The sequence below is a fragment of the Protopterus annectens genome, chromosome 7.part0 (genome assembly GCF_019279795.1).
Source record: "Protopterus annectens isolate FY-2018-M chromosome 7.part0, PAN1.0, whole genome shotgun sequence".
Lineage (NCBI taxonomy): Eukaryota > Metazoa > Chordata > Ceratodontiformes > Protopteridae > Protopterus > Protopterus annectens.
The window spans coordinates 1,829,133,977-1,829,150,227 of NC_056739.1; positions in this window are offsets into that span (position 1 = coordinate 1,829,133,977).

The window sequence follows — 16,251 nt, forward strand, 5'->3', positions numbered from 1 at the left end:
GACATTTCACAAGATGGCTTCATTATGAAGTTTGAAGTTCTTCAAATGTCTACTTAAATAATCAAGTACCTAATATATATTCTGTGCTATTTCTAATGACTCATGTCCAACTAAAAAATTGTGTTAAGTACTGGTTATTTACCTCTACTCTAAAACCCGCAGCTCAGACTGTAAATAACTTTGTGAAACAGGTAACATAATCTACTTTGTTTCTCCCTGTCTGAGAAACCAGCTCCATTTTATATTTACTAAAACAGAATGGACTTAACGTGCTTCAAAGTATATCACATGAATATGCCCTTTATATCATCTGTATGTATATACCCCTGGTAAACATATAATACCTATCTAGAAAACTTTCTTAGCTGGGTCTCCATCAACTACCCCCACATCAACCTAAATGGTTTCATCATAAACCATTACCTCCACTACCAGGCTTAACAAAAAAAAAAGCAAACCATTTTAGACTGGAATACTATAAATAAACTTTAACATCACATATAATGTAGGTACTTTGCCCTGATGACCTCAGTGATCATTGCTAAACTTTATCACAAGAGAGACATTCTTCAATTCTTTTTTTTTTTCATTCTCTGAATAAACATGCTTGAGCGTACCATTAGAATGAGGTTAAATACAGCCCCATTCCAAATATTTTATCAAGCCCTCCCAACTTCTCTCTCTCAACCAGTCTCTACCTCCCATCCATCGACTTCTCCTCAAACTGACTGAAAACTACACCCTCTGCTGACAAGCTTCCTCCCTCTTTCTAATTTCTATACTTATTAATAGAACCACCCAAGAAGGAACTATCCCTGACATCTGGAAAGTTTCTCATATTATCCAACTTTAGGCCATTGCACTTCTCTCACCTTTAGCAAGATTATGGAGAAGTGTATTCATCAACAACTTGTTCAATATCTGTCCCTACACAATATCTTAGCTAACTGTCAACATGGTTTAGACCCCACCATAGCACCTACCACTGCCCCACTCCTTCCTTTCCTAGATATCAATAGCAGCAAGCAATAATATAATTCTCTCTTTCTGCACTATTCATTGACCTTTCAAAGCTTTTGACATGGTTAACCACTCTTCTTTAATTAAGATCCTGGATCCCTCTCATTTGACAAACTTTCCATAAAATGCTCTGGGATAACCACATCTCTCCTTATTGCCATATCTATTGGAGTCCGAAACATGGTTTACTAGGAGATACTACTCCCCCTTAATGCTAAAAACTAAACTTCTTCTACATTAACAACACTATCAATCTGTAAAACGAAAAATGGGATCCTTATAACCAAAAAAAAAGCTCAAAAGCTCACTGGTGACTCTCAATTCTTCTTCATATACCACAGGCCAAGTATGGAATTCTCACTAGGATATAACACTAATCACATCCCTACCCCTCTTCAAACAACAAATCAAACTGTACTAGCATGTACCTTTCCTTCACTTCAATTCACTCTGTGTGTTCTGACCTATTTTCTTACCTTTCCCATATCCTCTTGTTAGTCCGACTACTATCTCATTCCTTCCTCTCACACACATTACTTTCTCCTCCCCTTCTCTTTTCCATTCTTTTTATTATTACTTTTTATTGATAATGTACTTCTTTTTGTGAATTTGATGAAAAAATGATATATCATCCTAGACTACTAGCCAGTTAACAAATGTAAAATAAAATAAAAATAAAATAAAAAATAAAAATAAAATAAAATATAGCACAGTTGTCTTGAAGATTTCTAAGAAAAAGAGAAGACATTAAGTACTCAGGGGATTAGCAGCAGTTTGAAAATGACCCCTTTTATACAAGCTATCAGAGTTAAAGCTATTTTGTCCACTCAGCTAGAGTCCAGCCTTGCAGCTTTTTAATAAACTGGATTTTCAGGCTCCACCCTCCCCCCAAGAGTCTTTTTAATTCTGCTTTGTTGCCTACAAGCAAATTTCTTCCAGTTGCTCAACATTCTAATGCCTCCTTTTCTTTACTGCTGAAGCATTTCATTGCAGTTTCATTGACTGGGAGGTGTTGTGTTACACTGGAATCAATAGCTGAGGGTTTCCCTGGACCACCGATTAGCTTGTCAGTCAAAGTCTGATGGAGGTAGTGTAAATCCCAGAATACCAGGGGCCACCAGCATGAAAGGCAAGGAATGTGCACAGCTACTATGGTTCCTCTACCACCTGTTGTACTCTAACATGTGCAAAGTATATTAACTTCTTTACTGCTGCAGAGCTTAAAGGTCAGCTATCACATACATCTAAATATTTCTCTATGCATATTTAATTCTCATAAGAATTAATGCATCCTTAAAAATAGCTGTTGATGATAAAAGGTCTAAAAAAATTACTTCTGTTTGTTTTAAAAGTGTCTTCTTAAACATGTGACTGCAGATTTAGTTATCCTGCTGTTAAACCCTAAAGCATTTGAGAGGACTGATTACTCAGCACAATTTAGCAAAGATCTTGCAACTGTCAAAAAAAGCTGTAACTTTCTGTAATGGTACCCCATGTTACAACATACCTTTTCAGCTACTGACTATATAACACCTTTGATTTGTACATTTCAGCAGTGGTAAAATAATACCCATAAGTATGTTGCTCATTTGATAGCAAAATAAAGTTAATACTTGTATTTATTTCTTTTTTTATTTTATTTTATTTTTTGGCAAAAGCATTTTTATTTCCTTGTTGAGCATAATGTTTATTCAAGAAAGTGAGGATATTCACTGCCATCTATCTTATTTTTTTCCAGTAATAAATAACGTGCAAACATTATGTGTTCTTTTCAAATAACAACCTTCCAATTCTAACATTATTACTTGAGGTGATCTAATTTGGGAAAAGTACCAATGTGGTAATAATGAAGTGATTTCCTGTCATTTCTCTCTTATTAAACATTATACCTGACCAAGAACTTGCTAGTTCTTTCTGCAGTCTATTTTCTTACTGTTAACCAAAACTACTCACTGTCTCCTGAAATCTCAGAAGCCAGAGGAACTGATAATTGAAAGAGCAACTACTTTTACTATAGTTGCTTTCCTGTTATAATTATGGACATCCCAGAATTAGTGAGTTTTTTAATAATCACAACAGAAAACATTTTCTAATTTAGAATTTACATATTTGAAATGATCCGTCTCCCTAATTAGCTTCTATAAACAAACAAATAGTTCTAGAGTTCATCCTGTATGTAACTGAAAATGATGTTACTGTGTAAGGATAGTATTCAAATATATACAGAGCAGCCATAATCACTTGAGCAGTTGAGGCAGAGTTATGTTCACAAGCTCAATGCTGTTTTTTGTATCTGGTAACACTGCTTTTCGTATATGGTCGAACTACAACTTGAAAATCTTCAGCTTAGGCAAGCTGACTAGACTTTGATAGGAGCAAATATTTTCTTACACTGATGAGTCTCAAGCAGTTGTGCATTTTATTTTGTTAAAAATATTTGCAGATTGTGAGGAATGTCTTTTTACCTCAGAAAACTGACCATAGCTAAATTGCACATCATTCCGATTTGCACATATTACACAGTATTTTTTTAGGAACTCTGTGTATATACTTCCCACTGAATATATTTTCTGACTAACTATTCACAATGAGCTTTTGCCCTGAGGGTATAAATTGGTTAATTCTTTTAAAAACAGTTGCCACTATCCATAAGAAATCCAAAATACAGCTATCTAATGCATGTAGCTGATTAGATTATATTGTTTTTAAAAGGCACTAAAACATCCAATTGTATTCCTTCAAATAAACCATCCTTCTGCTTGTGTTTCATTGTTTTAAGTGCAATAGCTGTTCTTAAAGTTAATATGCAAAACAAAATGTGTCTGTGGGTCACACAATTTGGGTATGTATATTTACGGATGTATGTGTGTGTGTGTGTGTGTGTGTGTGTGTGTGTGTGTGTGTGTGTGTGTGTGTGTGTGTGTGTGTGTGTGTGTGTGTGCACATGTGTGTGTGTGTGTGTGTATGTGTGTGTGTGTCTATATGTTTATCCGTGTGAGTGTGTGTTTGTGTGAGTGTGTGTGTGTGTGTGTGCGCGTGTGTGTGTGTGTGTGTGTGTGTGTGTGTGTGTGTGTGTGTGTGTGTGTGTGTGTGTGTGTGTTTATGCATGTGTGTAATTGTACTGCATAATATGCTTTACTGTGACAGAAATTAGTCAAGATGCTATTGCTTATAGGTATCTTTAAGTTTAATTTTGTGATTTATGCACTGCAGGGGTTATTGTTGCTGTTCATCCATTTAGTGTAATCCAAGTGAACAAAACAGATGCATGAGTCCGAAGTACTTGAAAACCACTGTTTTGAAACCAGGAACTCAAGCACTCTTGTAGATCATGTAAGATTCTTGTCATTGCTAGAACTCGAATATGAATTCTAGTAAGCAGCAGGGGAGGAGGCAGGAGGGGATTTTATTCTTATGGAGTTTGAGGGGGATTTTTGAATTAGGGAATGAGAGGATAGTTTTAGGGTTAGGGAGTAACCAGAGAATTTATGTTTAGGGAGGAGATTTGGAGTTTTATGTCTAGGGAGTGATCAGGGACATTGAGGTAAGGGAGGAGGAGAAGATGTTTAGACTAAGAGAATAAAGACTTGGGTTGGGAACTAGGCAGGAGTTTTAGAGTTAGAGTTTAGGTTATGGTAGAGCTATATAGTTTTATATGGTCAGGGCTACACAGAAAAAGGAAATTGGGCTAGTGGGAATTTGAGGTCTTGCTTTTTCAAGCAAGTGACAGCGATCAGGTGTGTCATCAACTACTAGTACATGAGCACCTGTAGTAGATCCTAAATATAACTCTTTGTGGCCTTCATAACTTTAGCATAGCACATCTGCCTGCCTGTCACAAACTGCTTCTTTACTTTCTTACAAATTCATATTCAGTAACACTTGCCCATCCACCACAGCAGCTGCTTCCCCTTCTTTTTTCCCCTTCAGTCTTTCCCAGCATCGCTCTATTATCTAGTGAATATTGTCTTTCCATCATATGGCGAAAGCATTTTCAGTTTTACTTTTACTTTATGGTGATCCACCTTCCATCCATTGCAGGGGAATGCATATAATTTTAGCAGATAACTATTTCATTTTTCTTTAAATATCATTAACTGCTGACTTCTTCATTTAATGCAAAACATTTGTGACAAATCTTCAGAATATCAGACCATAGAGCAGATTGTTTTCCATCTAGTTAGGTGAAAACAACATACATAATTTGTGAACAACTGAGCTTCAAAAGTGAAGAAATGCGTCATTCTTGTTAAGTACATCAAAACTAGGTGTAAGTATTTTACTGAAACAAAACAACTAACATTTCATTTTGAAAATTATTTTTTGTAGTCTGACTTTAATACAGAGTAGTAACCTCATATTAAAAAGAAATAGTGTAACAAACCAATACAGATACTGTCCTGTATACTTAAAAATGTACACATTATTTTGACTGTTTCCACATCGTCAAATGCAAAATATTATTTTTAGAATGCTGTTCCAGTTTTTATGGTTGCTTTGCAAAACATCTTTCTTATAGTCCGTGCTCTAATGCATTTCAAGACTCTACAATGCGAATCCTAAAACCTCAGGAAAAGTAAAAACAATCCTTGGGACCAAACAGTGAGCTTGCTGCTGCATTTAAAAACATTTCTTTTGCAGATGGCAAGTCACCATGCATCCTTGATATGAAGTCTGCATCCCTCATACCCCATTTTACTTAAGTATACTAACTCCAAGATCACTTCACCTTGGTGAAGAGGTAATACTTTATATACAGCAATTTCAGTGTTAGTACATATTTTCCTTTAATTGCACTTAAATTGTTGCTGTTCAAAGGAACACACTTATTGACCATGGACATACAAAGCAAACCCCTTGCAGTGAGAAGTTCAGACTGGAATTGATAGACTGCTGTCTGGCTGTACATTTACTTTTGAAAAGTTTCAAAGGAAAAATAATTAATATCTACTTGCTGCATGTTTAATTGCCATTACAGAATCCTCTTAAGTTGGCATTTAGAAGGCTAGCAAGGTGATATTTACAATTTTGCTTAGATTCATGGACAAGAACTGTACACCTGCAGAGATCTAATATTTGTGGAGACCATCGTGCAATGTGGCAGTGAGTTAATTCAAAGTGTAGAAGGCAGGGGATGGTGTCTGCAGGCCAAGTAAAGAACCACATCAAGAAATCAGAAATACAGCAGTAATGAGATGAAAACACTATGATGCCCTACAGCAGGAACAACACTACAAAAACATATGTAGCCCATGTGAATGATTTCAAAGGGAAGGAAAGATAGATCAGCAAGGACAGTGCATACCCAGTGTGCATTGCAACATTTAGAACTGCAATTACAAGAAGGGAAGTACAGCTGTGCACAATAGTCAACTAAAAGTGCAAGGTAAATGTACAATTCAAAATGGCGACCAAGTTTATCATATAAAAGTTGGGTAAATGGGAGAGACAGGAAAACAGGAAAGGGGAGAAGAGTAATGAGAGATAAACAGAGAAAGGTATGCTTAAAGCATGAATGGTGATTGAGGGAAGAAGGGTTACTGTTTTGAAAAGATGGAGCTTCCTTTGCAATCTCCTCATATGAAGACTAGATCAGGAAGGTATTAGGGGTTGGCCATTTGTGATATACAGGAGCCGTCAAACAAACAAATATGAAATACAGACAAAAACAGTTAGGGGCAGTATACAACTAAAAGGAGGAGAGCAAAGTGGAAAAACACATAAACACATACTGTAACTTTGGTGGTTATGAAGGTTGGACAATGAAGAAGGAATGAAGAATGACAGCTAAGTGAGGGAAACACATAGAAAGGTATGGAGTCAGCTCCTGGCATTGTTAGTCGCATGGCCAGCCCAGAGTTTTTAAACCTATGTATCACCCACTTGCGTGGTCAGTGTTTTGTCGAGACACTCCTTTTGAAACCCAGTTGGTGAGGTCTGCCAGTTGTACAATACCACAAGTCAGTCCAAAATGTGTTCCATATTGTCAAGTCAGGCATGTGGTTGCCAGCACACCTCACTAGCAACCAGACTCGGCAACTGATACAAGATTAAAAGAAGAAGCTTAGCTTGTTCACCTCCAGGAAAGGAGCCATCACCATAGTCTCCTGAGGGCCAGACATGAAGGGCACCAGTGACCCAGACAGGTTACTTACAATCAGCTCTGGTAAACAATTACAACTCACCTTCCGTTGCAGCTGGTGGACACTGTTGCAAACATGACCTCTCCTTATTTTCTTCCACAACTGGATTTGCAGAAGTACAGTGCAATGGGAAGAAATTATCGAACACATAAGCAATGCAAGCACAACTGTAGTTGGTCAGTGAGTGGCATGGAACACATACATGCCCTCTTTGTGGCAAATGGCTGTATCTTCTACAGCACTCAGCAGTGTTAAAGAGATACTCCTCTGTAGCTGCAAATGAAAACATGCATTGTTAAGCATATGTCTACAACATTATTCATATTACAAGGCAATGGTCGCCTCTTCCAAAAAATGCTTACAGTACATCTTTGGCCCACTCTCCTATGCCTCCGCTTCCCATTGTTGAAGCAGGTCAGGGTAGCACTACCTCAGGCCATCACAACATTGGAAGCACTGCTGCTCAATATGGGTGATAGTTCATAACTCAGTACCAGGCCTGGTTCACTCCAGTGTCCACCTTTTTCAAAGGTCTTCATAGTGGCCTAGCATGTGCTTCTTAAAGTCTTCATGCAGGAACAGCAGAGAAATCATGCTCTTTCATACTCACCATGCAGGAGCTCTGCATTTACCCCTTGCTGAGGCAGTCATGGTCACTTGCTGTCACAATGTGACTGTTCCAAGAGTTTGCTCTATTAAATTGCGAGCCATGTGATCTCAATCCTATTCTTTCTGAATAATGCTTGGTCAAATACTAGTGGCTGAAAATTACTTTTGATAATCATTGAGGTTGCACTTTTTCTACTATTTTGCAAATTTGGAGTTGTTATATATAAATTGGGGAATATGTTGGCTTCCATCCACACTGAGGATGAGGAGACTTACTCCATGGAAAAAAAAAAAACTTATTTTTTTCTCTAGTAGTGTTTTTTTCTGATATTAGTAATAGACTGTGTGACATTTAAAAGGAGTGCAGTTGTCAGATTAATATGATTTCTGTTGGCTTGAACTGTTGGGTCTGCATCAAGTAAATGGCAGTGAAGAGGTAGAACTATAGGACAATACACATGCACACTGTGTTGTATATGTGTTAGCCCAAGGAGCAATGCTTCCCATGACCAAGGTTGGTAGGCTGTGTGCTAGCAGGTAACATTGGCACCTTCTCATCAATAGTCTATGTAGCCTAATACGGGATGGCCTGTGCCGATCCATCTGAAATCTAGGTGCCATGCTGATATCATCTTTATGTTGTCTTGTTGTGATTGTCTCTCTAAGAGTTGGACCTGTGAAAGTAGGAGCACATATGTCACCATTGTTAGCCTACTCACTCATGTCTCTATAACTCCCTGTGATAGTCATACTGATGTGTATAGAAACAGTGTTATACAATATACTATAAGATGTATTTTGTAACACAGTATATTGCATTTCCAGAGCAGAGGTGCTTGCAATGACATGAAAGCAGATAGTCCTGGTCAATCCTTTTCTTCAGTCATCTAGTAGGGGATATTATAGCCTACTGTAATAGACATTACTAACTTGGTGCTTCCTGAATTGACATATGGATGTTGATGTCAGGCCTGCTCCCACGACCAAGTTATTAACCAGCTATGAGAAGCCTTTCCCTTGGCCAACAAATAACACCTTGAACTCAGTCACACACTTCTGTGATTGCTGTCCATTCCTGTGTTGGACTGTCTGTAACTGTGCCCCATGCCTTCTCATTTGTACAAAGTATCCAGTCCATCGCAGAATTAACTCAAATAATGCTTGGTTGCCGCATCTTTGTTCAGGAGTCACATGACATCTATGTGGAGTTCCTGCAGTAGAAGTTACTTTTCCTTTTTATTGAATTGTTCTAGGCATTGTCTACCTTGTTTGACCATACCAGTACCGGTACACCTGAGGTCAAAAACATGTCAGTCAACAGATGTGTATTGTACACTGAATGGGTTATATCAAGTTATCGAACACCCAGTTTAGTGAATCACTATTTGTTGAACCCAGTTAATCAAAAGCTAAATTCAGCGAAGGATCTCTTCAGCAAATTTTTTCCATGGGAAAGAAAGTAGTTGGCCATAATCATGAATTTGTTCTTTTCCCTACTGTATTGCAATCTTGGAGTTGGAGTATTTAGTTAGGGGCATGTGAGGGTGAAGGGAGGCGAAGCCCCCCACTTTGTTGGGTTTAAAATTTTGTAGTTTTTGTGACAGTTGTCAGGTGGCCAACTAGTTTTTTTCCCAGGGAAAACCTTTTTATATACCCTATAAAGATTCGGATTCCACCACTGTGCTTTGTTTTTGGGGTTTGTTTTTGGCTTACTTATGGTAGGTACAGCAGTATCTCTGTAGCCATTTACATATTTGTACAGTGTTTCTGTGAATAATTCTGCATAGACTGTTATGAACTCTGACGTGTTGAATTTTGACAAACTGTCACTTAATAGGATGTAGTTTGCTTTAGAATAGTTTCTAACTGTAACAGGTTTTAGGGCTTTTTCACCAAGTTGATTTTTATTTATAATTAGATATCATTGTGATCCAAACTCACCAGTGAGGAAGTGGTGTGTCTGTGGAGGGAGGGAGGGTGCAGTGCTCTCCCATATTGGTGGTAACAAGGTCCAGCATGTTTAAACTTGTCAGGTTATAGTGTGCACTTACTGAATAAGGGCAGTTGTGTTAATGAAGTCCAGTATGTTTGAATGAACCTCTGGTTGAACTGCAGACTTACTGATTGAGGCATTTTCTGTTAACAAACTCCAGGAAATATTATGCCTGCAAGTTGGTGAAAGCATACACTTCCCAGTCTATGGAAGGGTAGTTTAAGGCTCCCATGATTAAAGTGTTCGGTAAAATGTGCAGTGTCTCCAGCAGGTCTAGATAAGAATTATGGGATTCTTGAGACATAGATAGTGACCTATACCTTGCTAAGATATGGTAAAGAACTCTATCTAAGGTGATTTGCACATGGATGAACTCCAGGGTATCATCCTGTTTAATCAACCATGGGGTATACTTGTTGTTAATGTAGATTGAGACACCTGCACCTTTAGTCCCTGTCTATAGTAGCTGAAGGTCCAAATGTATGGAAGGCATTATAGCCTTTCACAACCAGAGCACTTTCTGTGGCTTTAAACCATGTCTCAGTAATGGCACAGATGTCTATATTCTCCAAAGTGAGGTGAGCTTTTAGGGTGTGGAGTTTCATGTTAAGGCTCTAGCACTGAGAATTAACACCTTTAGGTTCTTTTGGGTTTATCACTTGGGCATTTCTTAAAAAAACAGCTATAAGGGGGTGGATAAAATTGTATCCAAAATCTGGAACTCCAGCGGTGACAGATGCAGGCCATCTTTGGCAAACCAATGTGATCTGTTGACAATGTCCTTCCAGACTGACAGATATTGAATCCCCCTGAACTAATACCAGAAAATAAGCCAATTGCTAAAGTCAGTCATGTTTTGTTCATAATATCCATCATTCATAGTGAAGGTAGAATGCTGCTCAGTGCAAAGCACACACCAAGCTGAGACACATTATCAGAGAGGTTCATAAAGTCTTTCTACATATAATCCAGAGAGGCATGCCTTACGTCATTTATGCCCAAATGGACTATGATAGAATCTTACTGGTACCTGTGATGCGACGACTTCAGTGTGTGCCTGCAACTTGGTGGATCCTGGCTCCAGATAAGTAACTGACCATAATCTTCTCCTTGGACATTCTGGTAGGTAGGGCATCTGTGTTTCATGCAATGAAGTGTGCTTACCTTATGGGCTTTATTTTTCAGGGTGCATTGGTTGTAGGCTTATGTGTGGTGTTGCTTTTGGTTTATGCTTTAAACATTGATGAGGATAGGCATTTCTGTTTGCAGGCTCAGGAAGTCTTTGAGGTTTGGGGAGATTGCATTATAGTGCCTCAGCATAAGATGGGCTATGCGTATGGGCACTATAAATGGTGAATGCAGTGTGTGCATTCCTGACAACCTTGTTTGCATGCTTGATTTTTGCCTCCAAAGAAATTGTGTATGTACATGTCTTACATACAGTGTTGGCTTATTTAAGGATTAAAAGGTTGTCAGTGAACATGACACAATTGCTACATTGTCTCAGGATGCAGATATTTACCAAGATGGTTATAGAGACATTTCAAAAATTGTATATCCATGTTGTCCGGGGCTGTATAAGAGTGGCTATTAGGGTGTGAGGAGAGGTTTTCTAGGGTGGTTTCTAGGGTTAGGGACTTGAGGTGAATAGTTTTAATATATGGTATTAGATAGTACTAGGATATGTGATTAGTGAAATCTCATGTGCAAGCTAAATTTTCTGAGATTAACTTTGTGCTATTTGCCCTAAATTGCAGGTTACAGTCCTAGTTATTAGTTTTATAGGTTAACCTTTGTGTTTTCCAACTCAGATAGACCTGGCAACCAACTACTGCCACTAGATGGAATATCCCAGTCCTCTTTAAGTAAAACCAGAAAAAAGATTGCGTGAGAGTGGTCTGTTGACCATGTCCTTCCAGACTGACAGATATTGAATCTCCCTAAACTAATACCAGAAAATAAGCCAATTGCTAAAGTAAATCATTTTTTGTTCATTTTGCAGAGAGCCTCAGATAACCACAGAAAAGGGTGAAAAAGCTGGATAAGCAGATGGATCATCTGGCTGGGCAGAGTATAAGCTATGTCTACTAAACAGGGATAAGGACAGATAATGTAAGAATTGCTTTTGTTAAGTGAGCAGAAACAAGAAGGGGATGTAATGGAGACAATATGGTTACTGAAATGTCACCACAAAACCAAAAAATGGTAGATTGCATGGAACTGTGGGATATAACAAAAACTGAGACAAACGCTAGCCCAAGGAATGAAAGAGGTGGGTGGCTAGATATGTGGATGGAAAGGTATACAACCAAGAGGGTATACACCTTCACCAGAAACATTTTGGTAAAGCCAAGTACATTAGACAGGTTCTTGGGGAAATAAGAAATGATCCAAATGCAGGAAATACACATATCCAATCATGCAGCAGTGAGACAGAGGGTAAGTGTGCAGGAAGAGAAAACAAAGAGAAATGGGTGGAGGTGGACTAACTATAAATGTAAGGGACAGAGGACAAGGAAACAAAGACTAGTAAAGGCGTCAGTGCAGGACAATACAAAAGAGAAGGACATCCTGGAAGAGTGCTGGTGGGATTGGCTCAAGATCACCGTCAGTGGAAAAACTGATGAGTGGAGAAGGAAAGAAAGAGAAGGAATAAAGAAAGGATGGCTGAGGAGCTGGAGAGAAAGCTAGAACTCATATAAAAGTAAGCCAGCAGAAATTAAAATAGAAGGGAAGTGATACAGATCAGAGAAAAAGTAATAGGAATGGAATCAGAGAATAAAATTAGTACAGAATAAGCAATTCAGCAATGGGACGGGTGGAATTTCTGAGGGAGATTGGTGAAAGTACAGGCAAAAACAGCTCACCAAACATACATGAAGAAGGTAAAGAAACAGAGAGTAATGGATGATAATGGGGGGTGGAGATTATTAAGAAGAGCATGAGCTAATCAGTGAAAGATGTAAGGAATATTAAAAGGAGATTTGCAAATAATAAGAAGGTACTGATGTCACAGAATGGAAATGGAAAAAATTGTAGAGGGAATTTATACTGTAGGATGAGCAAAGATACAAGATGAATGCAAGAGTAACACTGAATGAGTTACGGAAAGCTGTGCATAACATGAAAAAGAGGAAAACTGGGGGGGGGGGGTAGATGGATTTACTCCTAGAGCTCAACAAATGGGGGATGGGAAGAAATTTAGAAGATTCTATTGAAGGAATACAAGAGAATACAGGACTTGGGAAAAATATTGAAAAGTATGAAGATGGCCAGGATAGCTATGTTACTTAAAGTGAGAAAATAAGTAGGGGATGTGGGAAATTATAGGCCAATCTTATTGAGTAACATAGACGTCAAGATTTTGGAAAGGTATTGGCAGAAAGACTGGCTGAAGCACTGCCAAAATAATGCAAGCAGGGCAAATTGAAGGAGAAGAAAGACTGGAGTTCATGCTGCAATTTATGAACTTGATGAATAAGAAGCAGGAAAAGTTGGGATTGTACTGTTTGACCTGCTGAAGCAGTTGTTATGCTGAGGTAGGAATTCCTATGGTAGAAACTATAGCAAAGTTAGATAGCAGAAAAAATCATAAGTGGGATACAGGCCATATACCAAGCAGGTGTACCCTCTACCCCCAGGCCTGATCATGATTGTTACTGAGGAGATGGCAGAGTTGTTCTTGTATAGGGAGCTGGGTTTAGCTAGAAAGAATGAAGTTAACAACAACAAAAAGATAGTGGTATTGAGATTAGGAAAAAGGAAGAGGAAAGGGGAATAGATGAGATAAAACATGGAAAGTTTCACAACTATGCTGGAAACATAGATAGAGACAATGCAGAAAAACTTAAAGGAAGCTGGATATAAAGGTAAAAGATACTTGTGTGAATTAATGCAAAAAGGACAATGATTTACAGATAATCCTCCACCAACTCTGAAACATACAAATAGACCCTGGGACAATAAGCACAATACATGCAAAAAGTCAAAGAGGACTAAATCAATAAAGGCAATGGGAAAAGACTAATCAAGGCACACATGAGAATGAGTGGGGAAAAAGAGGTTAGACTTTATGGGGGTCTATCATAGCCATATGTATGCACTTACATTTAACACCATTCACTGGATAACCATGCCAAAAATGGAAAAGTATGCTCAGATTCAAGGGTTGGTGATCCAGATTCTGGATTCTGGCCTGCTGCAATCTGTAAAAGTTTAAAATCCAAAGTATGGGTATCAACTTCTGTCAATGTTCTTTTTGAAAAATAAATATCGGGAGGACTAAATCTCAAGCATAGTTCATTTAAATAAAATCCATTTTATTGTAGTGACATCATTCTCATTACTGGCAGATGAGTGCTGCTTTGTTTTAATGTTACAGTCATGCAATTGTTAAGTTTGTATTTGTTGGGAAAGGGGTGTATTTCCATCCAGATCCACCTGTTAGGAAGTGCTTTTCAGTGGGTTGGAAGTAGGCATCTGTGCGAGGCAGAGTTTGGGTAGGTCCTCTCCAAGTCTGTATCACAGTTATCCATTTAACCATTAACAGTCCAGATGCTAACACAAGAGTGTTACATGTTTTCACCCTTTAGTCTAATTTCTATCCAAAATGATCATTCTTCCAATATGATCAAGGATTACATTTTATTATAATTTATATTTGACTATGACCCTTTTCCCAGTAGAACCTTAAAAATTCTTAACCATGGTTGCTTTACTTTTAAACATATGCTGCACTGCTTTCGTAAGTCTTCCTCAGATCTAACTTAAATAGTTTTATCTTCATTTCCTGGGTAAGATTGATTGATGGTTATAATTCAGGATTTCCTCTGTTTTAAATTGTTTTTTTAGAAAATTGTGTTACATCTCATAAATACAACACCTTTCAGTGTTTTCAAAACAATTATAAATAGAAAAAGTATTAAATCTTTTAAAATATTGTTATGCATATGTTTCAAAGCTTTTTCCAAAAAAAAAAAAAAAAATGTACGTGGTTGAAAGGGAATCTCACTGTTTGCCCATTGTCCATTGTTATGGGATCCATATGCAATGATTCCTTTAATAAAACATGTAGTGATCGCGTTTCCTTAAATTAAGTATTCAGTTCATTGAAAAGAAGATATTTAGTCCTGGACATTTTCTGGCTAAATATCTTATGTCATTCCAGTTCCTTTTCTACCTTGTCATTTTTTTTTTGCAATCCAGATAGTTGTAGTTGATTCTATCTATGATGTAGAATTTAAAGTTCCATGTCCTCCATATTCTTTTGTGTGTTTGACCAAAGCGTAGGTCAGGCACCATTCTCAGATGTCTGTGTAGTGGTGGGCTATCATGATTTTCAGTTTGTTGATGGTCTTCCCTGCATAAAATGCTTATCACTTGTCACATTATGTTCTGTAAATCATGGTATCTGTACTGCAGTTACTATAAAATGTGCTTTTTAATTTGTTTTTCTTTTTGGGGCATATGAAGATGCATAGGAACAGAACAGAAGGTAATTATACAAAAGAGAGCAATTGAAAGAGAGAGAGAAAGAGAGAGAGACACGGAGAAGCTTAGCAAAGGGCATAAATGAAGCATCACTAAAAGAACATTGATGCATGAAGTGGGGCGAAGAGAACCCTCAAAAACTATGGGAAACAGCCAGCAGTGTGGAGTAGAGAGATAAGACCCTAACTACGGCTCAGATGACCTGGGTACAATTAGCGGCTGGGCCATCAGGAGCTGGCAAAGTGGGATGGGTGTGCCCATCCTTTCGGAAGAGTATTCATAAAAGCATTCCCTTCAGGGAGGCATGGTCCATAGACAGAAGTAGCCTTAAATATGCAGCAGCTGAATTCAAAGGAAGGAAGGAGTCACGTGTTTGGCTATTAATGAAAAAAATCCCCCACAGAAAGCAGTAAATGGCACAAACCCCCAATAAACTCTTCATTTCACACTCGTCCTGGCCTTAGAACAGAGATAATCTGGAAGCTGTAGTAGAGGCAGGGAGACCTAGCAATGGATAGGTGAGCTGGTGTTAAATGGACTGAATGAAACAGAAGGGGAATAAAAAGAATCTGTGTAAAACAGAAAGGAGGAGGGGAAAAATAGGGAAGAGAATGAAGAAACTTGAAGGAAAAGTCGGAAAGTGATATGGCTCAAGAGGCAGATTTGGTATACAGAGAAAGGGATGGTGGGGAAAGATGTAAAATAATGGAGAAGCTAATACAGAAATACAAAATACCATAAGCCCAATATAGAAAAGTACAGTTGTGTAAGCTGAACTTGCCATAACAGTACATGTTTAAATAATCACTGCTGCTGCAGTAGCCTTAGCTGTATGGGGTTTTATCCTGCCAAGTATATAACAGCTGGACAGCTTCCAAAGCTTCCATGTGCCCAAACTGTCAAGCAGCTCAAGCTGAGCTGACTAAAGGATACATTTGGGAGTAAAGCCCTTCAGAGCTTTCCTACCAGTGGAGAGAAGGCTAAGCCCTGAAAGGA